Below are 22,728 nucleotides of genomic sequence, written 5' to 3'. Positions count from 1 at the left end.
TCAGAGGGTGCAGTAGTGAATAGAGCGAAAGGGAGGTGTCGGGCGGGCACAGGGTGTGATTCTCAGGAAAGAGCAGCGCAGATGGGGGGAGGTTTATTACCCATGCATAAGACAGAGAGCGGGGGTGACCACTGCCTGGGGGAGATGCTTGCGAGGGTGGGGAGCCATGCTAAGGATCGACAGCGTGCACAGAGTGGGTCTGGTCAAGGCATCTAAAATGGCTGCCGTGCACGACAAAAGTGTGGCATTTGAAAAAAGACAAGATGGCGCAGACAATGTTTTTCAACACTTCCTGATTTCCTTCGAATCGAACGTTAACAGACGTTGGGGCATATTACCAAAGTTAAGCGATATTTATCCCTAACGATGCATTGCAAAGATTTTTTTACCGTCAGAAATTATCGCAGATAAACCTTGCTATTATCAAAGTTTATCGCAAATACGATAAAAACCGACCGCAATGCATTAATATCGCTGAAAACTCAGCGATATTCATGCATTACCGAGCTAATCCTCTTAGCCATGTTATCCACCTCCCATAGGATAACATGGCTAAGAACTGCTCAGGGCAGCTGTTACTTTTTGGAGATATTCGCGCTTATCTCGAATATTTCCAAAAGTTGATAATAGGAGATAGCGATGTTAGCGACTGTTTCCAGTCGCTAACATCTTGGCATGCCCACTTTGCATGTCATTAGTGATAAATATCACTCACATGCAAAGTGGGGCCCAAGATGGTCGCTATCTCCTACTAGCCGTCGCTAACTGGTGTTAGCAACAGCTAGGTAATACAGATATAATTTTATCTCCGCGAAGCGGAGCGCTGTTACAGATATATATCTTGTTTTTGAACGTTAATTTCTCAAAATGCACTGAAGCACATATATTGAGACCTAGCAAAGGCACATCGGGCTACCAGTCCCTAATATTTTACCAAGTTTCGTGCAAATCCATTCAGCCGTTCGATTATTATTATTATTTATTTTTTTTGCCCCGCGGGGCCCTTTTAAAACCTCCACATCAAACCTAGGGGATCAGCGAGGATCTACTATGCCCCCTTATGGTCATTTGCCCCTTCGCTTTAGCCTCCTCTTGTCTCTCGATCCTACCGAGAGACAAGATGGCGGCCGCTACGGACTGTTTGGAATGTTTACAGACACCGGAGAGCCAATCAGCTTCGCTTCGCAAAGCTCCGTAACGCGAAAAGTACGCGCAGCGGTGCGCTGTTACAGATATATATCTTTTTTTGAACGTTAATTTCTCAAAATCCACTGAAGCACATATATTGAGACCTAGCAAAGGCACATCGGGCTACCAGTCCCTACAATTTTGCCAAGTTTCGTGCAAATCCATTCAGCCGTAAGATTATTATTATAATTTTTTTTTTTTGCCCCGCGGGGCCCTTTTAAAACCTCCACATCAAACCTAGGGGGTCAGCGAGGATCTACTATTCCCCCTTATGGTCATTTGCCCCTTCGCTTTGGCCTCCTCTTGTCTCTCGATCCTACCGAGAGACAAGATGGCGGCCACTACGGACTGTTTGCGGCCACTACGGACTGTTTGGAATGTTGACAGACGCCGGAGAACCAATCAGCTTCGCTTCACAAAGCTCCGTTGCGCGAAAAGTACGCGTCCTAGGCCGCTGCCCGGTCCGCGCTTACAGATATATATCTTTTTTTAAACGTTAATTTCTCAAAATCCACTGGAGCACATATATTGAGACCTACAAAAGGCACATCGGGCTACCAGTCCCTACAATTTTGCCAAGTTTCGTGCAAATCCATTCAGCCGTTCGGGCTAAAAGTGAGGCCAACCGCCCTATGGAAATTAACATGGGAAAAACGCGTTTTGGGACCCCCCTTTTTTCTCGGCCCCCCCTTGACGAACCCCCCCCAAATTTTCAAAGGCTGCTCAGAAACAAAATGTGCCATTTTCCTGAAAATTTCAGCCAATTCCGTCCACAAACGGCAAAGTTATTAGACATAGAATTTTCAAAAATCCCATAGAGAAAAAATCCTAACTATATATACCTACTGGCGACCGCCAGTAGGTAATATATATATATATATATATATATATATATATATATATATATCCAACCATACCAGGGTCCTTGTTTAGTAATAACGCCTCACAAAGGTTAGTTTTCAAAGCCCGCTTTAATGGAATACAGCCCGCCAGCAGGCGCATTTTCAGAGTTCTCAATGTCCGTGTAACAAACGCCAGACGCGTTTCAGGTGAAGTACCTTTCTTCAGTGGCGTAGATAGGCAAATGCTGGCTGAGGGCGCTCACTGGGAAGCACTTCGTATTCATCCCCTGCTCAGGTAGGTGTGGCCTCATGCGAGGCATGCTGGGTGATGTAGTTCTTCCCTAGTATTACCACCGTGGGCGTGACCCCCACGCCAGCGCGATAAGCCTTAATAAACGGGAGTCTTCTTGCCCGCACCTGCCTTGCTTTGTTGGCTGCAAACCGGAGCAATGGAGCTGGAATCCCCTGTTGATTTCAGTCTCCCCACCTTCGCTCCCAAACGACAGCACCCACTGGACACCATCAGGGATCCGCTGTTGCGACAGGCGTATTACCGCGACCAGGAAGCCGCTATAAATCCAACCATACCAGGGTCCTTGTTTAGTAATAACGCCTCACAAAGGTTCGTTTTCAAAGCCCGCTTTAATGGAATACAGCCCGCCAGCAGGCGCAGTTTCAGAGTTATATATGTATTACACCACTTTTCCCCACAGTGATTCCGAACGCACTCGCGATTAAGGAGTAAACCAAACAGCAATTATCACCATTCCGATTTATTTCAGCATGCCAGAAACATCTCTATGCGTCTCTCCAAAGACCTTGCTCAGGCGAATAGCAGACCAACTGTGACTGCGCTTTTTTCATATTTTTTATACATCTAACACCAGTGATTACATCATTTCCAGCCAACAGCAGCTAAAAATTCTGGGTCATGTAGTGCAACTCTTCATGTTCGTCTTGGTAAACAGTGAAAACCATTGAAAAACCAATATGTGCAATTTGTGTAAATACTTAAGATCGATTTAGGATTAGATCCATAATTGGTAGAATACAATTATTTTGCTATTACTATTTGTTAGTACTGCGAGGCATTGTGAGTCAACAATAATTAATAACATTTATTGGAAAATATCACAATTATGCCTGCTATCGCGATCTGCAATTACAGCGCATAAACATCCAACTGCTCATATTACTCCTAAAGCAATTCCACATTTGACTCAACATGTTTGATCTTGCCCTCAAGTGGGCATAAACATTTGCCTCCTTCGCACTCCAGCCCTCTAGTGGGCCTTGGATTTCTATACTGTCAGGCAATCCTGCAGTTTATTTGCCAATGTGGAAAACAGGGTTCCGGACACTTACCCCCTACTTTTACAATTCACAATAATGTGTTTTATCACCTTAATTTGCCTCGTTTCCTTACTCCACAAACAATTTTAAATTGCTTATTTGTATTATTCTCCAAATCTCAAATCGTATTTACACGGGAACAATAGTGCCTACTTGATAGTGAAAAGAAAAAAATATATTTTGTGCTAAGCTAACCCCTTATCCACAAAAATCAATATTGAAAAACTTTCTAAAGTGTGATTAAAAATCCTGGGAGGACACTGTCTAATTTATACTGAGATCTTCTATAAGTTTGACCATGGAGCTACTCAAAGTCAGTTAACAAATGATAATGAGGCTCTTCGTCTTGGGTCAATCCATTCAGAATGAGAGTCTGAAAGTTCAAGATGTGTCGTGATTCTTTCTGCCTGAGAACTTTTTCTCTGTCTCCTCCTCTTGGGTGTATTCCCACCATTTCCATAGCATAAAATTTCAGGTCTTTCCATTTGCTCCTATGCTCCTTTTCCAAATGTTCGGCAACTGCATTGCTCCTGTCGGTATTGATTGTGGCATGTACATATCGTGCTGCCCACGTATTTCATGGAACATGGGCATTCAATTATGTATATTACAAATTGGCTTTTGCAGTTGATCAGCTGTTGACATTTCCAAACACGTTTGTTGGCCATCACTACCTCTTTTGCATTCCTGGCAATAGCACAGCCCTTACAATTGGTACACTTAAAGAAGCCTCTGAGTTTCAACCACGTCTTTTGGTTTTGAAAGTGACTGTGGACCAGTTGATCCCTTATGTTTTTTGCCCGTCTGAAAGTAATATTTGGATGGTCTCCCACTATTTTAGAGACTGTTGGGTCCTTATGCAATTGTGCCAATTCTTACGCATGGTTTTCATGAGTTGTTGACTTTCCGTGGAATATGTTGTTATAAGACGTATTTTCTGTTCATCATCATTCCCCTGAGCTTGTCTCTCTTTTAACAGATTAGTTCTGGTTACTATCATTGTTCGTTGTGGTGATGTATTAATGGCCTTGGAGTTATATTTTCGTTTTTTAAATCTTTCTGTTGCCAGACGATTATGTTTTTGCCATTCTTCCTCCTGGGAGCACATCCTTTTGATTCTGAGAAATTCCCCAGAGGGGATATTTTTGATTAAACTACTTTGGTGGAATCTCTCTGCATGCAGAACAGCCCTTGTTTTGCCGTGCTTTTTCGATGCAAGATTGTGTGTACTTCATTTTTTAGGATATAGATTTCAGTATCTAAAAATGCGACACGTTCATCACTGATGTCATATGTGAACTTCAAATTAAATTCCGAGTTGGTCAATATCTCAAAGTAATCGGCGAATTCTTCATTGTTTCCATCCCAAATTATTAGCAGGTCATCGATATACCTTAGCCATGCTATAGTTTTACTCACATGACTGTCATTTTCATTTTTCCAAGCCCAGATCTTTTCCCACCATCCCATGGTGAAGCAGGCATAACTGAGGCTGAAGGAAAAGCCAATCGCCGTACCTTTCACTTGGTGATAGACATCTTCCCTGAACATTAACGTGTTCTGTTCCAAGCACATATGGATCATTTCTAACAACATTTTATTGTGATCAGCCAACTGGATGTTTCTGTCTTGTAAGAAGTGTTCACACGCTTTTAAACCAATGTCATTTTAGATGTTCAAATATAATGATATCACATCCATCTATATCAATTTATATGTTGTTTGCCATGGAGTTTCCTGCAGGTGTCTCAGCAGGTCCCCTATGTCTTGCAAGTATGATGTCAAGTCTTTAATGTAAGGTAGTAGAAACACATCCAAAAAGTTGTCCATTGGCTCCAATAATGCTCCTTTCGCTGAGATTATTGGTATCCCTGGTGGTTTAGTGGGATTTTTATGAATTTTGGGGAGGAACTATATCGTCGCCATTTTCGTATGTTCCCTCCTCAGATATTTTACTTCATCCTCATCCAGTAAGTTTTGTTGCATCCAGGAACCAAGTTTGGCATCCAGCACCTCTTTTCACTTCATTGTCGGATTTGCTTTCAATTTTTCATAATACTCTCTGTTTCTCAGCTGTGAGTAAGCTTCCGGAATGTAGGCTTCTTTCTCTAGGATGATGGCATTTCCTCCCTTATCCGCCATTTTTATGTCGATTGTATAATAATTTTTTTAAGTTTTTTAGTGAAATACACTCATTTTGGGAAAGGTGTCTTTTTTCTTTGAATGATTTAAATGGTACAAGTCTTTTATTACACAGTCGTGAAACACATCGATTTTGTTGCCCTGCGTCAGCTGTGGGTAGAATTTGGATTGAGTTTTTTTTTACTGCATCCATCTCCCAATTGTGTGCAGTGTGCCCGCAGTTCTCTCCTTTCACATTCAGGGTTTTGATCCAATTCCATAAGGGTAACAAAGCTTTCTGCATCCTTTGCCATAAGTTCCATGTCCGGAGCTGTAATCCTTTTACTGTACTGTGCCATCTTTGGGTTTTCTATGAAGAGTTTAGCTAATTTGACTTTTCTAACATATTTATAAAGGTCTATCCTTGTTTCTGCTAGGTCAATATTGTTAGTAGGGCAAAAATGTAAGCCCCGTTTTAGATGTTTCAATTCCATTTCCGTCAGTGTTTTTTTTTAAAGGTTGATAACTTCCAGTGTGTTTGATTTGTTTGAGACACATCTAGCTCCATTTCTGCCGTATACTTGTGGTTTATGCGCTATAATTACAGATCGTGATAGCAGGCATTATTGTGATATTTTCCCAAAAATGTAATTGATTAGTGTTGACTCACAACGCCTCCTTGTACTGACAAATAGTACTACTGAGTGCCACAATGATAGTGTTCAGCAAGGGAAAGAAAGAAGCAGATCTGTAATTTCAGACAGTTAAGACATTTTTAACAGCCAAAAGGGAGGAACCATGCAAGCATCAGCAAAAAAAGAAATCATCACATACCAGGATTTTACATACATACCATGAAATCACCACTCACTGACAAAACCGTAAAGGCAGAGCTGCTAACTGGCCAACTGTGGCTCTGTGACTGAAAGAGAACTAGTGCCCACAGCTTGACTACAGGACCCAAAATGACCCATCTCCATGCCACAAAATGACCCACCCCCAACTCACACAATCTCCTACTGTAGAATGTGGCTATCTGGCGAAGGTCTGCTTCAGCACAACCTGCCTGTTACTTGGAGCGGGGTATGCCAATGTGCCTGCCTGTTTATAGTCTGAGTAGTTTTGACTAGTGTTGTTGATCCCATGTAACTGAACTATCAACCATTTGACACACTATTCACAGTAAAATTCTTTGCAGTGCCTGCCCATCTCCACCCCTCTCCCCTATAAAATGTAATTAGATTCTATATGGATTTCATCATGTGTTTAAAATACTCTGCTAGTCCTTGATGGATAAGCTCCAAGCTTCCTGGAACGTTGTTTTTAGATTAGTTGCATAAGAAGTTAAATATTTGCCCACAAAGTGGGTGGAGTTGAGAAAATTCATCCTTCTTGAAGACAGATGAAGTTTCATGAAGACAGATGAAGTTTCATGACTTTGCCTAGAGTGAGGTTTATCCTGGCTCATAGCTGCCAAGGTTTCAGATTGCTATGTGTGACATTTTCAAAATGTCAGTGTAATTATGAGTGACATTTCAACGACTAGGAGTGACACTTTCTCGCAAGCAAAATCAAGCAATAAAGATGCGGGAAACATGTAAATATCAGAAATGGCATCCTTTTGAGCAACAAGATACTGCATGAACATCTTAAAAGTGCTGCAAAGCATCAGAAATGGTCGCTGTCCACCACTGGCGTAACGAAAAGTGAGGGGTCCTCCCTGCACGGTACTTAGAGGGGCCCCCTCTGGGCTCAATCAGGAGCTGTCCCAGCCAGAGTTCAGTGCCGAGGGGGCCCCTTGGAGCTAGGGGCCCCCCCGCACTGCGTGGGCTGCGGGGACCTGTGTTGCGCCCCTGCTGTCCACATGGGACCTGGCCCAACAGGAAGCATGGATGTGTGAGGCACCAACATGAACAAGTTACCCACTGAGCCATCTCAGTTGCCTAAGTGTCACACTATCTCAGGTGACACGTGCACAGACAGACTGTCTAGCACCATTCTGCATTATCTTCACAGGCTGAGGCCGGTGCAATAATCTCCCATACAGCATAGATGTTAGTTTATGGCTGTCAGAAACCTGTTCTAAATTACCTCCGGCAGTTTTGAGAAATAAACTGCAAACCGAAAGCACAGAAACACACACTTGGTCACAGCTAATATCATTCTTTTAGCACTAACGTCACAGGGACAGTGGCAGTGCATACCATACTGCATACTGCATACATACTGTTTTGAACATGTCCAGTTTTTAACCCCTTCCATGCTGCCGTCGGCCATTGGCTGACGGCAACGCTACCTCGCTGGTGCTGCCGTCGGCCAATGGCCGACGCGGCCCCGCCCGTTTTGCGGAAGTGCCGCACGTCCGCACAATCGGCGGCGCAGCCAAGGTGTTAACATGCTGTAGAATACAGGCTGTTCATTAAGACATGACATTCACTGCAGACTATGCATGTATACATTTCTAAAAGGTGGAGGTAAAGGGATGAGAAGGAAGAAGAGAAAAAACTGAAGGAGGGAGAGTAGAGAGAGACAAGGAGTGAGACAATGGGAGTAGGGAGGGGGTGAGAGGGGAGGAGGTTAACAAAAGGAGGAGAGAGGGAAAGAGATAAAAAAAGAAGGGGCATAGGTGAGATTGGCGGAGAGAGAGGGATGGCCAAAAGCAGGAATGGAAGGGGAAATGCAAATGTGAGGCACTTGACATGGCTATTTCAGTAAGGAAATATAGCCAGACGTGTTCTGGCCAGCTCAGTTGAATTAGAGATAAGATCTCAGTTATGGAATGGAAAACTGATGTGCTCTTCTGTGAATTACGTTACTGTCACTTGGAAGCTGGAGAGCGCCCTGCACCTTTCGAGTAGAGTGATAAGTAGTGTTAGTGGGCCCCCAAACGTGAGTCATGCAACACGTGTTCCATCTCTTTCCTGAGGGTCCCCGTCTTTATGTGCCCCACAGGTTCCGCTGTGCATGCTGAACTAATACACGCATGCTAGGATAAACGAAATACTTCTGGATATTGAGGTTGCCAGGAATTGGTGAGCAGTAGTGGTTCAAGGGCGACAAGTAATCCTTTATATGTTTGCTTTGTGGTCTACATTTAAAGAGACAGTGGGCAGTCTGAGTTTCAGACGCTTCTCCTTCGAGTTGGTGTAAATTGCTCTCACACTGAGTCCTTTCCCAGCTTCTGAGAGACAAATTCAAGGTTACCAGACCACAGGAAGCCGATTCTTTCGAAAAGCAGGCTGCAATGCATGCATTAAAAAAAACTTGACAGTTCATGGGCAATTCAGCCTGGGGCACGAGGCGCCACTGATCGAGGGATGCTGAGGACCATGGTGTGTGATTATTCTTGCTCACAGGATCTTCATGCCTCACCTGCATACCTATATTTATATCCTCTTTCCCACGTAAAATGGTCCACTCTTTATGTGCTCTAAAGAGAGGCTTCGAGGTCGTCGTGTAGGTGCATTAATCATCTCTGCTATTTTTCCTTTCAGAACTCCTTCAGGCCACAGAAATCAGTCCTGCCCGCAAAATTCAGGTGACCATGAAATCTATATTATTTTAAGAGAGAGAGTGAAACGCCGTCGCCTACGTCACCACGCAAAGACCTTGGGCGGCAAAACCAAAATCCCCACCAGTAGCAAGCCACAAATTGGAGCGGGTTTCTCTTTGATGATTGTGTTCCGAGGTGTGGCAGAGGTTTACTGGTGGCCCCGCCGCCCCGGAGGTGAGGTAGCTGCTTGGCACGCGGCCCTCGCCTTCTACATCCAGGAGAGACAGGGATTATTCCAACATGCCAGCCCTTGCCAAGCAATCCTGATGCGGATAAATCAACAGAGGTCACACCCCAATCAAAAACAGAAACACCTCGATAATTTGCATGAAATCTGCATTTTGCCGAACCGTCTTTCATCTCCAATTCATCTTTTGTGTTATTGCTGTTATATTATGGAACAATCCCCGTGCACAGAGAGGATTTCACCAAATCAGGTGAGGATCGGTACTTGGCACATGTACATAAGTGTTTTGATAAGTGCTCAAATTATACGCATAATATCTAGTCCTACAAGAGGTAAACAAGCCTGCTAGAGCCTACTGAGATTTTTGACATGTCAGAGCTACTGAAAAGCTAGCAGGGCTGGTGAGGAATCAATTACATGTCAGACTCATCTGCTTGAATGTCTTGCAAGTATATGAAATTGCAAGACTTAATCTTTAATTGAAAACAGTGAATAAACATGGGTGACCGCTCACTGGTAACAGAAAAAAGCAGTCAGACAACGAGGCCGCCCTTTCAGGATTTACATCTCAGTTCCTTTTCTTGTTTCGTTCCTTAACAATGTCCACCTCTTGGACGGACACTCTACAGCTAAAAAACTTTTTTTTTAACTCTCTGCCACCTCCAGTCAGTAGGCCCTGTAAAAGGGAATGTTACTCATCAACCTTCCTGTTCTTCTTTCTCTAGGCCTGGCAGCCTTCTGTATGAAGTCGGGCGGGAGGACTCATTGGCAAGGCAGATTACGGGTCGCATTTTTCTGTTTTGATTGTTCATTCACTGCTAGTGCCTTAGTGGCAGGGCCGGTCAAGGTGGGTGGGTTTGTTGGCAGCACCTCTCCCCTGGTATCTGGTGTGGCTTTAAGATGGTGGTGCTCCTTTCCTATCGAGACATGTACCGGTTTATGTTGGCGGTGGCTACATCTGGATGTCCTGAGTCACCATGTGGCTCAACCTCCTTGTCTTTCTTTTTTTTTTTGTAGAGTTTTATATAGCGCGAACTAGACCCGAACCGAACCGAATCAGGTATCAGAGCGCTTTACATAGTACAAGTTACGTTTTTACATGAGGACACACACTTTCATTTTTAGGCACGGGGAGATTAAGTGATTTGCCCAGAATCACAGGAGGTTTTAGCGTCGTTACCGAGACTCGAACCCAGATCCCCAGGTCCGAGGTCGAGCGCCTTAGCCGTTAAGCCAACTCCTCTACCTTTCTTAGGTGAAGTGGCCAGGTTGGTTAGGGATGTGCTTGTCTAGTGCCGTAGGAGGCCTCTTTTGCTTCAGATGACATGGGGCTACTGGACTGGAGTGACCACTGTGCCCTCGGCCTGGTCACCCCCACACCTCCCGCCTGCTCCTCCTTACCTGCCTGAGCCTTGCAACCAGCGACGCCCCAGCCGCCACAGGACCACCCAGCGATGCCCCAGCCGCCACAGGGCCGCCGCCGAGCCCCCAGGCTTCCCGCCGGGTCCCACGAGACCCCGCCCCCCCGGCCGCCGATTGGTTCCCGCGCTCCCCGCCTCCCCGCAGACCCTCCCTACCGGATCCCCTCTTAAGGGGTCCCACACCGCTGCCCTGGAGTGACCACTGTGCCCTCGGCCTGGTCACCCCCACACCTCCCGCCTGCTCCTCCTTACCTGCCTGAGCCTCGCAACCAGCGACGCCCCAGCCGCCACAGGACCACCCAGCGACACCCCAGCCGCCACAGGGCCGCCGCCGAGCCCCCAGGCTTCCCGCCGGGTCCCACGAGACCCCGCCCCCCGGCCGCCGATTGGTTCCCGCGCTCCCCACCTCCCCGCAGGCCCTCCCTACCGGATCCCCTCTTATGACGCCCCCAGAGCGACCGCGCAGCGGACGCGCGCAGCGGGAGCACCGATTGAGCGCCGAAGGTGCGCCAAAGGTAAGCCCGTCTACGCCCGTCCGCGCCTGGACCGCGCCGAGCGCCAGGACCCCTGGCCCTCGCAGACCCCAGCCCACCCGCCGGACGTACGACGCCGCCACCCTCAATGCACTCAACGCCGGCCGAACCCCTGGGTGCTACCGAGCCACCCCGAGACGCACCCACGGACCCTTCACCTGCCAGTCCAGCAAAGTCTCCTGCATCCGGACCTGCACTGCACCAGCATCCACCAAGCCGAACACCAGCAGCAACCACCTGAAGTGCATCCTGCTCAACACCCGCTCCGTCCACAGACACGCCGTCCAACTTTGGAACCTCCTCGACACCACAGCTCCTGACGTTGCCTTCCTCACGGAAACCTGGATGAACGACTCCTCAGCGCCCGACATCGCCATCGCCATCCCAGAGGGCTACAAGATCATCAGGAGAGACCGCGACAAGCAGACTGGAGGAGGCATCGCCATCATCCACAGGAACAGCATCCGCATCTCGACCAACACCGACGACACCCTGACAACCGCCGAACACCTGCACTTTCAGATCCACACCGACCCCAAGACCACCCTCAGGGGCACCCTGATCTACCGACCCCCAGGACCACGCACTCAATTCAGCGAAGACATCGCTGACTTCATCAGCCCGCACGCCCTCCCCTCCTATGACTACATCCTCCTCTGGGACATCAACTTCCACCTGGAGAACAACAACGACCGCAACACCACCACCCTGCTTGACAACCTCGCCACCCTCGGACTCAAGCAGCTGGTGACCACCCCCACCCACCTCGCCGGACACACACTCGACGCCGTCTTCTCATCCAGCAAAGACATCGCCTTCAGCCACGCCACTGGACTCCACTGGACGGACCACAGCTGCATCCACTTCACCTTCAGAAGGACCACGGTCCACCACCACCAGCAACAGGCTGCACGAAGAAGCTGGAACAAGATCACAGCCGACCAACTCGCCGCATCCCTAAACCAGCACCCTCCCGCCAGCTCAGCGAACCCCAGCCAAGCCGCCGACAACCTCACAAAATGGATCTGCACCTGCGCGGACGAACTCGCCCCTCTGAGGACCCCGCCCAGCAGACCCGGAAGCAAGAAGGCCCCGTGGTTCACCGACGAACTCAAGAGCTCCAAGAAGAACTGCCGTGCCCTCGAGAAAGCCTGGAGAAAAGACCCTACACCGGACAACATGACGACCCTCAAGCTCGCCACCCGAAAGCACCACCAACTGATCCACGCCACCAAGAAAACAGCATTCAAGGACCGGCTGGACAACAACGCACACAACAGCAAGGAACTCTTCAACATCGTGAGAGAGCTCTCCAACCCCAACGCCGGAACCAACGACATCACCCCATCGCAAGACCTCTGAAACTCCCTCGCCTCCTACTTCCACAACAAGATCGCTGACATACACAACAGCTTCAACACACAAACAACGCTCCCCACGACCACACCAACGCCCCCCACCACCACCCTCAACGCCTGGACACCGATCAACCTCGAAGACACCATCAGCACGATGAACTCCATCCACTCCGGATCTCCAACCGACCCCTGCCCCCACCACGTCTTCAACAAGGCTGACGCTGTCATCGCACCCCACCTGCGGGACATCATCAACACCTCCTTCGACACCGCCACCTTCCCTGAGAGCTGGAAGCACGCCGAACTCAGCGCTCTACTAAAGAAACCAACGGCGGACCCCACCGAACTCAAGAACTACCGCCCCATCTCGCTCCTCCCGTTTCCAGCCAAAGTCATCGAGAAGACCGTCAACAAGCAACTGGCAGCCTTCCTCGAGACGACTGGATCCCTCGACCCATCTCAGTCAGGCTTCCGGGCCAACCACAGCACCGAGACCGCCCTCATCGCTGCCACTGACGACATCCGAACCCTGCTGGACAACGGAGAAACAGCGGCCCTCATCCTCCTGGACCTCTCCGCGGCATTCGACACTGTCTGCCACCGCACCCTAGTACAGCGCCTCGGCAACGTCGGAATCGAGGAGAAGGCACTGGAATGGATCATCTCCTTCCTTGCCGGAAGGACACAGAGAGTCCGCCTCCCCCCGTTCAGATCAGAAGCCACGGAAGTCATCTGCGGCGTCCCTCAGGGCTCCTCGCTCAGCCCCACCCTCTTCAATGTCTACATGAGCCCCCTTGCGGCCATCGCACGCCAACACAACCTGAACATCATCTCCTACGCCGATGACACCCAGCTGATCCTCTCCCTGACCAACGACCCCGCCGCCGCCAGAGCCAACCTACATGAAGGGATGAAAGACGTGGCCGACTGGATGACGACCAGCCGCCTGAAACTGAACACAGACAAGACGGAAGTCCTCATCCTGGGCTCCTCACCCTCCGCCTGGGACGACTCCTGGTGGCCCCCCGCCCTGGGCAACGCACCCAAACCGACAGACCACGCACGCAACCTGGGCTTCATCCTGGACTCCTCCCTCTCCATGACCAGACAAGTCAACGCCGTCTCCTCGTCCTGTTTCAACATCCTGCGCATGCTACGTAAGATCTTCCGGTGGATCCCCACCGAGACCAGGAAGACGGTCACCCAGGCCCTCGTCACCAGCCGTCTGGACTACGGCAACGCCCTCTATGCCGGAACCACCGCCAAGCTCCAGAAGAGACTCCAGCGTATCCAGAACGCCTCCGCACGACTCATCCTCGACGTCCCCAGACGAAGCCACATCTCCAGACACCTGAGAGACCTGCACTGGCTCCCGATCAACAAGAGAATCACCTTCCGGCTCCTCACCCACGCACACAAAGCCCTGCACAACCAAGGCCCGACTTACCTCAACAGCCGCCTCAACTTCTACGCTCCCAAACGCCATCTCCGCTCGACCAGTCACGCCCTCGCCGCCGTCCCCCGCATCCAAAGAGCGACAACAGGAGGAAGGTCCTTCTCCCACCTGGCCGCCAAGACCTGGAACTCCCTCCCGACCGACCTACGCTTGACCCAAGACCACCTCTCCTTCAGGAAGAAGCTCAAGACCTGGCTGTTCGAGCAGTAGCGGACCCCCCCCCCCCCCAGCGCCTTGAGACCCTCCGGGTGAGTAGTGCGCGGTATAAATGCCTATGATTGATTGATTGATTGACTCTCTGGTATATTCATTAGGATCTTTATGGCTGAAAACTTTTCTACAATGGTGGCTAAGAAACAGGCCAGTAGATTGGACTTTTTTAGTTATACTGTGCCTTTCACTTCCTTATGGCTATCCTCAGACTATGATCAGGACTTTCATGCCTGATCTGAGGGGATCATTTGGTAGACAATGAGGAGATGGCACTTGTACTAGGCCACATGAGAGATACTTTGGAACTGCCTTATACGTCCATAAAAGTGCAATTCATTATTATTTGCCCAATTTCAGGGTTTTGTCCCTAATTCTGTATTCTATCCAGATCGTTCCAAGACCAATTCTGTTGGAAGCAGTATTCACAGGTTCCTCGATTGATGTGGGGATTTGATGTAAGGTGCTTTGTGGTGGGATATAGTGTGGTCATTATACCAAGCCAAATTCTCTTCTCTGTCTTTCAATTCCAGGCCTCAATTGGCTCACTGGCTGGACGACTTAGACTAACAAGCAGCAGTCCATGGTGGAATTCAATTCAGGTTGGATAAGCAGGTAATCTCCCTGGTGTCCCTGGAAGAGTGGAGTGAAGGGGTTTCCTATCATGTTTTTTGGTGCCAGAGATCAGGGGGGATACCTGCTGATCATCACCTTGAAAGGGGTGTACAATTGTGTGCAGACTGTTCACTTTTAAGATGGCCACCCTACAGAAAATCATTGATCTGATCCTAGCAAGAGAAGATTTGTAAGTTATGGACATGAGGATGCTTCACATTTCTCATTATCAATGACTGATGTGGTTTTCTGTCCACCCTCTCAGTCTTATGCCCGTTTAGCTGCTTCTTTCCAAGGTGCTTCCCAGTGATGTCTCGCTTGCAGGTATTCACCTGTATCTGGACGATTAGTTGATCCATTCTCCATCGACAACAATGCAGTGGAGGATCTGGAGGTGGTGTTTTAGCTAAACACTGTGGGATTCCTAATCAATTTATGAGCAGTATTATATAGCTGGACAACACCCTGAGCAGCCCTTAACTCAAAGAACAGTTTTGTCCAAATAAACAAGAGATATGACGAATATATAATATAAAATGGTATAGTAAAAGGTCACAAGACATAATAATAAACTGTTATAATCATGTGATGGAGCAGTAAACTATAGAACATTCATTATATAGGGTAAAAGGAAAGAAGTCATGTCTTAAAAATGTGTCAAGGGGCCGATCGACAAGGGTTGTAGGAGTGCTCTCCTAATATTCGGAATTATGGACTTAGGATGACTATATCGGTTTAATGGATTACGGTAACATTGAAGAAGACTAATGGATATACTTACTTTTCCTTAGTACTGGTGAGCTCATGAAGCGGGAATATTTTTAACTTGGTTTGGTCTTTTTAGATAAGCTTCTGAATACAGTGTTTACTGACTTACAGATTATTGGAAGCTTTCTGTGTGAGACTGACTACGATTATACTGTTTGGGGCAGATGTACAAGAAACTGACGCATCTGTAGAGATGCGTCAGTTTCCCTGCGCCAACCTGCCTTACCTTTGTGCCACCATGGGTGCTTCGTATTTACAATACGGCGCACCGTGGCGCAAGGATTGACAGATGCGTCAAAAATTCATTTGCATCTGTTCGCCCAAAAGTCACGCATTGCTGGAGTCGGGTCTCCAGCACAACGCAACTCCAGCAATGCATGTGGAGACCTATACTTATTGTACCGTGTCATTCCTTACGCCTGCTTCAAGCCAGCGTGAGGTTTTGATGCAGTTGCATCCTAGAAGTCGTGCAGTGAAATCTTGTAAATTTCACTGCATCACTTTTACAAGGCTTTCCTGAGTGGGAACAACAGCACAAACGTGTTGCAGGGGGCTTGTAAATCTCCCCTTGCCACTTTAACAATGCGAAACAGGTGAGCTGCCCTGATAAAGTCAAATTGGTTTAATAACCAATGGCGAAACATGTTTTGGGTATAGAATAGGCTGTAAGATTGACTGGAATGTACACTGTATTCAATGAATGACTAATATCTCCTATGGAGAAGGAGGATTAAAGAAACAAAGAAAATGCAACGAAGGAGCAAGAACTCTTTATGTGTACCCACGTCTTTGATTGATTATTGTGTTGCTCAAGGTACTCATTATGTTGGAAATATACCCCAACACCGTATCCCCTGCTGGAGATATGATTCCACCCATTCCAGGGCCCCTCCGGGAGGCTCTCCATGCTCCTGGGACCGATCTGACAGAGCCTGACAGCAACCTATGGCTGCTGCCGACCAGAGACACGATTCTGCCATCCTGCTGATGGGTCAGACCCAAGCAGGGGAAGGTAGGAAAATAGGTTTCCTGTCACAGGGAGGTGTGACCACCTCCCGAACTGGACTTAGTGTACTGGGCTGGGGTGGGGGCACTTGCCAGCTACACATAGTGTGGGCACTCCTTGCATGCTCCAGTTCAAACCAGATCAGGGAGCCGTTGGCTCCCAGCTCTAGCGCGAAACTGGACAAAGGACATGGGAGTATCCTCCCCACTGGTCGACCCCTCCTCTGGGAGGAACCACTGAATCATCCCAACCCTCACCTTAGGGTACTTAAGGACTTACCTGTGGGTGGGTCCCTAGATTTGTCATGTGATTCGATTCAGATTTAATTCCACCTCTTCTTTGACCGTCTGGATATCCTGGCCGAGTCGTGCTGACCGCGCCGCACTGATTGCATCGTCCTCTGCTTTGAGACTGAGACTGCAAAGGAGAAGACTCTGTCGACTCCTGACCTTGTTGTCCTGCAAACCCCCTGCACCATCAGTGCCCATGCTCCATACATGTTCCGTCTGGGGAATGTGGACATCTAAAGACATCCAAAGGAATCTCCCTTGGAGTGAAAGAGTCACTCCCCTGCATCCGCAGTCACAGCAACATGATTGATTGGTTTGCCGAACCTGGGCTCCCATGTACTCCGCAAGGCTCTACAACAGAAGTGGTGGATCTGTGTTCCCTCGAGGCCTGAGCTGTCCCCTCGTTGCATTGAGGCCGACATCCTTTGTAGAAACACGCTGTAACCAAACCCCTGTGCACGATGTTGCTGCTCCCTTCAATCACCCAGTGACCGCAACGGTTACCATGACCGACTCGTGCCAACAGAGTCGGACACATCGAGAGGTTTTGTCGGCGAGTCTGTTCCCGCTATAACTGACCCGTCCCGACGTGGTTGGTTGGACAGATCGATTCTGTTGTCTTCAGCATCCTGGTGGCTCGGGCAGAGCTATTGATTCAGTGTACCCGTACGTGAAGCCTCTTCATCTAACCTGCATCATTGAACTCAAGTGGCCTGGATGCCAGGTGCAGCATGGACTATGTCCCAAATACGCACAAAACCCTAATAAGCAAAAGGGGAGGGAACAAGAGGCTACTGGGCAGTCAAGGTAAGCTGGCCTCCAAGTAACATGTATCACACAACAAGAAGTTACCCTGGCAAGATGTCTGATTTTTAAAGAAGGTAGAGGTACACTATGCCAATTACCAATGTGCCTTTGGGCATCTCAACAAGCCACCATCGGGGAAGCAACAAGGACAGAACGTAGGAGCATCACGAGGGATGCACCTTGAGGCAAGTACGACTACAGGGGTTCCTCAATTCCTCCCTTCCCATGGGACATCCCTAACCCGGGGTTTCTGAAGGTTCATAGTAGAGTTTGACAAAGGTCAACCTACTTAAGTGGATTCATCTTAGTCTCTTTGAGACTAGATAGGAGCCCATTCTTTCATGTCCTGGTGAATGCCATGGACACACCTGGCCACAGAGGCAGAAACATGTTGGCGACACTGATGGGATGGGACACTAATCCCCCAAGTCCCCTCTATTAGTTTTAATATTTAGCTAATTTTCCGCAGTTAAAATTTTCATGTAGTATTTGCATCGATTTTTAACATCACTCATTCACTTTCTTAGCATGGGTCCCCACTTAGTTGTAGAAGTGCCTCCCTGTCTCCACGTGTAGACCCGCTCTTTATCAAACGCGGTTTTTAAAGAGTGAGGACTGACGATAATGAAGCATGACACCTGGTGGTGTGTGAGGACTGTACTAAAATTTTTTTGAGATGCCCAACAGCACATAGGTAATTGGCAAAGTGTGTCTCTATCTTCTTTATGAATCAGACATCATGCCAGGGTAGAATCTTGTTGTGTGATACATAGACTTTGTCCCCTCTGCTTTGAGGTACTCTTCGACTCGAACTCACTTCTGGGTTCCAACCAAGTGTCTCGTCCTTCTGTGGTAAGACTGCAACTGCGATGTACCTGCTGATCAGTATTGAGTTCTCATGCGGCCGTCGCGGGGTTCCAAGACTCTCAGATGGGGATGTTCCTTGGGCCCCCAACTCTTCTTCGTCTCCTGGGTGCAGTCTCCACTTAGGTCGTTGTTTGTGTCCCACTATTTTGATATATGGTCTGGTCTTCCCCTTTGGACCACTGTTTACTGGTGCTGATTGCTGTTTTATATCCAAAGTATTGTGTGCATTGTGAATATCTCTGGGGAGGAGATATTGCAATGTGTTAGTGAGTAATTGTAATAAATATCTATTTTTATAAGTACACTGTGTAGTTCTTTTTCATTTAGCCTTTACTAAAATATTAGATACTGGTAAACTGAGCTGCTTTGCACTCCTCCTAGATTAAGCCTGAAGGCTGTTCTCCAATGCTACCACTTAGAGATTTTTGTATGGTTATCTAAACCCTTAAAATCACCATAAAGGTCGACCGCGTTAGTGCAGGGTTCAACACTTACATAAGGGAGCACTTTATACTGATCCGGCTTCTCACAGAAAAACACGGGATAATGAATGAAAGAAGAATTAAATAAGAGAAAAAATGACAAGAGAAAAAGAAAAGACAAATGGATAGCAAAAAAAGAAAAACTGAGAAGGAAACAAGAAACTGGAAAAGAAAGAAAGAGCAAGAAGTAAAAGAAAGGCAAACACGGGAAGCACTAAGACCAAAGGAAATGGGCTAAAAATAATAAACATGGGAGAACTATAAAGAAAGAATGAAACAGAACTAACTTAAAGAAAAAATATGGGAGGAGAAAATAACAAAAAGCAAGGTGTGACAGGAGAAAGAAGGAAGGTGAACAAAAAAGGCCAACAGTGAAAAGAATGGCTTTTTCACACAATTAGATGGTTGAAAAGATGAGTGTAGAAGGTAAGGTGACATAGAAGGAAGAGGATGAGAACAAACACTGAAACAAGGGAGTGATGAGAAGCATACACCAAAGAAGAATGAAAAGAACAGATGGTAAGAGCGAAGGAGAGAGCCAGATAAGAGAGGAAGGTATGCATTTAGGCTAAATAAAAACCTGGAAAATGGAGGTGAGGGAAACTGAGAAATTGAGGTAAGGAGATGAGAAAAGGGAAGTGAAGAAAAGGAAACCATGATACTGATGTGACAATGATGCCAGTAAATATTGTTGTGAGTAGGGGCATGGCCAAGCACGATGGCTGACAAGATGTGCCAGCACAGAGCTCTTTGATACCCAGGGCCAGACTGGCCATAGCGGGCACCGGGCAATCCTCCGGTGCGCTGCATAGGTGGGGGCCGGTTTTGGGCCCCTGGGGGCCGGTTTTTTACAGGGCCGTTTTGCAGCATAACTGCAAAATCGGCCCTGTACCAAAATCGGCCGAAAATCGGCCCTGGCAAAGAGGTCGTAAGTTATAAAGGGGTTAACCTTAAAACTCCTGGACCTGGGTCATTAAATTGGTACACGAAGGAGTGGTCCGAGTTATAAATCAATTTGGTAAGGACGTTATTTAGTTTTACTTCATACCGATAAACACAACATATTATTAAATACAATGAAGTAGAGTTAAAGATGCAATATTCAAAATCAAATTGCATTTATTTTTAGCAAAATTTACTCATGTAAATTTCCAACAAGGAATTTATCATAAATGGTCAACATTAATTCAATGTAATTGTGAAGTCATTACATTAAAAGTGCTCTCAGTGTGAGAAGGAAGGGAAGTGAAGAGGTTGTGAGGGACTGGGTAAAGGTGGTGTGACATTTATAACATCACATTGAAATCAAATACGCCTTTACAATCAAAGTAGTATTAATGTTCCCAAATCACATCATACATAGGTGAGATACATTCATTTCATTGGATCCTATGGTGTGTTAGGTTGGCGTAGTCTACGCTTCGACCCCCATGTACGCTGAAGGGTTATTATCGCCTCGTGTTGGGGTCTTCGTCAGGACAAAGATAGAGAGCCTATGGAACAATATAAAGGCTAACATTAGTAGTCTAAGTGGTGAATTGGCTGTATTTTAAGAAGGGATGTAGGAATTACCTACATGGAACTGACGGTCAGCAGCTGGGCCTTTGCGCGCTCCTACGAATTCTGAAATAAATGAAATGAAGGAAATTCTCAAAGGACAGCTATGGCTAGGGAGCCATATGACAGTGACTTGTGTGGGAGGGAGACTTACTTGGGCAGTGATCCTCATGAGTCAGCATAGAAAAACTTGTCAAATTTGTGGTTTCCGTAGTCACTTTATGATTTCCGTGCTCGTCTGGCACCGTTCTAAAAATCAATAAAGTGTGCGACATGAGACTAACAGGGGTTAAGAAGTGTATTGTTAATCAGAACTGGATTGCGTAGGAGTTAAAATGGAACCTCGTACTATTCATAAAGGACAGGGTTGGAAAACTGGCATGTGGGATGTGCATCGTTAACTTACAAATTCGTAGGTAAAGGATAGCAAACGGGTCGTGATGTTTATCAAAATTCAGTCTTAACATCGAGTCTAGAGTTCGAACTAACCCGGCGTGTTGGTGGGTACATTTCAAGCCGGAGAAGTAGAATACTACTGGGTTGGTGCTATTAGCGTAGTCTGGTAGTGCTTAAGGCCTGTGATGCTTCGTATATGTATTCGTACCTTCTCGGCGTCAGAATGCCGCCGTCCGCACAGCTCGCTACCTCGATGCATCTCACGATGCTCGCGGTGCCGCCGCTCAATGCTAAGTATTCAGGGGCTCGGCACTGCCGGGCCAATCACCGGGTCACTCCATGATACGCCGCGTCAGCGTGAGACTGGTAAGGGAGGGAGTATCTAAAAAGATGCATGTTGGTTGCAAGGGATACTAAAACTTAGGATCGGGTGTGTTCATTATTCTGAGGGAAGCGGTTTAGTATCGCAGTCACTAAAATGGCGCATACTGGTGGAGAAATATGTGTCTCCGATTCGGTCTAACTTGGAAATATATTATCAAAATTGCATGGTGTTCGGTATGGCAATCTGAAAATGACCTAGACATTCTTACAATGACATTTAGGAGAAAACATGTCAATCAATGAGATAAGCAGTGGGCCATGTTTTTATCATTCTACCGGTACTGTTGCATATAGTGTATGATAAACATGCAATTTGATAAATCTCAAGATCTGGTTGGTGATATATAACAGAGATCTGTAGACAGAATTATGCATATGTATCAACCATATAAAAGGAAATTGCAAATCATACAAATCATACGTAATTTGGAATTCAATGTACTCGAGTAAAACAGCAATCAAAGTTAATATTGGATTATAGAGGCCTCTTAACAATACTAGCATGTACTCTATCTACGGGTGGAGTTTATGAAAAGACAGTGGCTACCCCGCTACATTTATCCACATGATTGGTGTGTTAATGCAAACCTACAATACAGTGCGATTATTCGGGTTCAAGACCCGCCATTTGTGCAAAATTGGCATCTAGGGGCATATTACCAAGCAATAGCGATAATTATCGCTATTGCTTGGTGAGAGACAAAATTTTACCGCTGAGCTGCGGCGATCGCAGATAAACCTTGGTATTACCAAGGTTTATCGCAAATGCGATAAAAAACGGCCGCAATGCATGAATATCGCTGAAAAGTCAGCGATATTCATGCATTACCGAGCTAATGCTCTTAGCCATGTTATCCACCTCCCATTGGATAACATGGCTAAGAACTGCTCAGGGCAGGTGTTAGCTTTTGGAGATATTCGCGCTTAGCGCGAATATCTCCAAAAGTTGGTAATAGGAGATAGCGATGTTAGCGACTGTTTCCAGTCGCTAACATCTTGGCACGCCCACTTTGCATCTCATTAGTGATAAATATCACTGAAATGCAAAGTGGGGCCCAAGATGGTCGCTATCTCCTACTAGCTGTCGCTAACTGGTGTTAGCGACAGCTAGGTAATAGGGAGATAATTTTATCTCCGCTTTCTTGGCTTTTAAAGCCATAAAAGCGGAGATAAACCCCCTTGATAATATGCCCCCTAGTTCATTGAGACCACTGTTGATAGTCTTAAATTTGTGCATCCAGTTACACTCCCTGATGTTTAGGATGGAGTTCAAATTCCCACCTCTCGGTCCTAGGGTAATCTTATCGAGTACAACCCATCTCATCGATTCAGGG

The 22,728-nt window shown here is 47.0% G+C and overlaps 1 protein-coding gene across 1 annotated transcript in view; it reads right to left on the bottom strand.

The window, feature by feature from the left end:
• The window catches only part of LOC144824555 (Na(+)/citrate cotransporter-like), a 740,241-nt gene extending 718,944 nt beyond the window's left edge, over positions 1–21,297 (bottom strand). Inside the window, exon 1 of the mRNA XM_078683616.1 lies at positions 21,219–21,297. The gene's annotated coding sequence lies outside the window, so the exon portion shown is untranslated. The remainder of the gene's footprint in view (positions 1–21,218) is intronic.
• Positions 21,298–22,728: the final 1,431 nt, after the last annotated feature.

Source organism: Lissotriton helveticus, chromosome 3_1 (genome assembly GCF_964261635.1).
Source record: "Lissotriton helveticus chromosome 3_1, aLisHel1.1, whole genome shotgun sequence".
Taxonomy (NCBI): Eukaryota; Metazoa; Chordata; class Amphibia; order Caudata; family Salamandridae; genus Lissotriton; species Lissotriton helveticus.
Note: the sequence above shows the minus strand (reverse complement) of the source record. Positions and strands in the feature narration are given on the sequence as shown.